Source organism: Cyprinodon variegatus, unplaced genomic scaffold (assembly GCF_000732505.1).
Source record: "Cyprinodon variegatus isolate N-32 unplaced genomic scaffold, C_variegatus-1.0 Scaffold3142, whole genome shotgun sequence".
Lineage (NCBI taxonomy): Eukaryota > Metazoa > Chordata > Actinopteri > Cyprinodontiformes > Cyprinodontidae > Cyprinodon > Cyprinodon variegatus.
In genome coordinates, this window is record NW_015153595.1 from 3,987 (window position 1) to 5,882 (window position 1,896).

General features: G+C 40.3%; 3 non-coding genes across 3 annotated transcripts; all 3 read right to left on the reverse strand.

Moving 5' to 3' along the window:
• Nucleotides 1-353: 353 nt before the first annotated feature.
• On the reverse strand, nt 354-425 carry trnaw-cca. Its single transcript has one exon. It is a non-coding gene; the product is annotated as a tRNA-Trp (tRNA).
• Nucleotides 426-1,034: 609 nt separating this feature from the next.
• trnaw-cca lies at nt 1,035-1,106 on the reverse strand. Its single transcript has one exon. It is a non-coding gene; the product is annotated as a tRNA-Trp (tRNA).
• A 585-nt stretch (nt 1,107-1,691) lies between these two features.
• On the reverse strand, nt 1,692-1,763 carry trnaw-cca. Its single transcript has one exon. It is a non-coding gene; the product is annotated as a tRNA-Trp (tRNA).
• Nucleotides 1,764-1,896: the final 133 nt, after the last annotated feature.

Below are 1,896 nucleotides of genomic sequence, written 5' to 3' on the forward strand. Positions count from 1 at the left end.
TTAGAGAGAATTGTTGGCCTGGCTAAATAGGCAAGGTGTTTTTGCCATTTGGTTGCCAAATGCGGAAGTTTCACATGTCTCTGGAAGGTGTATCATTAAAGGGAATTGTGATTCTATGGGAATTGGGGAGGTTTTTATACATATGTGGGAGACTTACATGGATAACAGAGTCCTAACATACAGTTCCCCATGTCACATGGACATATTTGCCAGATAAAAGATATAAAACACTGAACAGCTGAAACAGGATACCAATATTCATGTGTATCGACATACGTGGAGACTCAAATGGATGGCCTCAAAGCCTTTAACCAAACAATTTGAAGGCATTCCTTCAAACAAGGAATGTACAATGACCCTGACGTGATTCGAACACGCAACCTTCTGATCTGGAGTCAGACACGCTACCATTGCGCCACAGAGTGCTTCCGCACAACTCCCCCTTGTCACAAAGGCATATTTTCCAGGTAAAAGATATAAAACACTAGGTAGTTGAAATAAGATACCAAGATTCATGTGTAGCAAGCCAAAGTGTATTCCTGACATTGATTTCCACATTTACAAGACAGAAGAATCCAATTGCTTTCTCCAGTAGATCTGGTTTCCAAACAAACAAGTTAAAAACTATCCATTGGACTTTGTTTATAAGTTTGAAGACGTTTCCCTTCCCATCCAGGAAGCTTTAGCAATTCAAAATGTCATGAATAGCGTAGAGTTAGAGGCTATATACAATAGCCAATCAAGCCCTTGTTTTATTTCAGAAAACATGCAAATTGAATCAGACGAACGTGTCCACCCCTTGGAACAGGAGTCGCTTGGCTTCTTTTGTTGACCTGCAAAGCCCCATACATGTCTATGTCTCTGAAAGGGGTAACGTTAAAGAGAATTGTTGGCCTGGCTAAATAGGCAAGGTGTTTTTGCCAAACAGGATACCAATAATCAGATGTAGCTACATACGTGGAGACTCACATTGATGACCCCAAAGCCTTAAGCCAAACAATTTGAAGGCATTCCTTCAAACAAGGAATGTACAGTGACCCTGACGTGATTCGAACACGCAACCTTCTGATCTGGAGTCAGACGCGCTACCATTGCGCCACAGAGTCCTTGAGCAAAGCCCCCACTTGTCACAAACCCATATTTGCCAGGTAAAAGATATAAAACACTAGGTAGTTGAAATAAGATACCAAGATTCATGTGTAGCAAGCCAAAGTGTATTCCTGACATTGATTTCCTCATTTACAAGAAAGAAGAATCCAATTGCTTTCTCCAGTAGATCTGGTTTCCAAACAAATAGTTAAAAACTATCCATTGGACTTTGTTGATAAGTTTGAAGACGTTTAGCTTCCCATCCAGGAAGCTTTAGCAATTCAAAATGTCATGAATAGCGTAGAGTTCGAGGTTATATACAATAGCCCATCAAACCCTTGTTGTATTTTAGAAAACATGCCAATTGAATCAGACGAACGTGTCCACTCCTTGGAATAGGAGTCTATTGGCTTCTTTAGTTAACCTGCAAAGCTGCATACATGTCTATGTCTCTGAAAGGGGTATCGTTAAAGAGAATTGTGATTCTATGAAATAGAAATGAAATATTCATGTGTATCTACATACGTGGAGACTCAAATGGATGGTCCCAAAGCCTTTAACCAAACAATTTGAAGGCATTCCTTCAAACAAGGAATGCACAATGACCCTGACGTGATTCGAACACGCAACCTTCTGATCTGGAGTCAGACGCGCTACCATTGCGCCACAGAGTCCTGAAAAACAGCTCCCCATTGTAACAAATGCATATTTTCCAGGTAAAAGATATAACACACTAGATGGTTGAAATAAGATACCAAGATTCATGTGTAGCAAGCCAAAGTGTATTCCTGACATTGATTTCCTCAT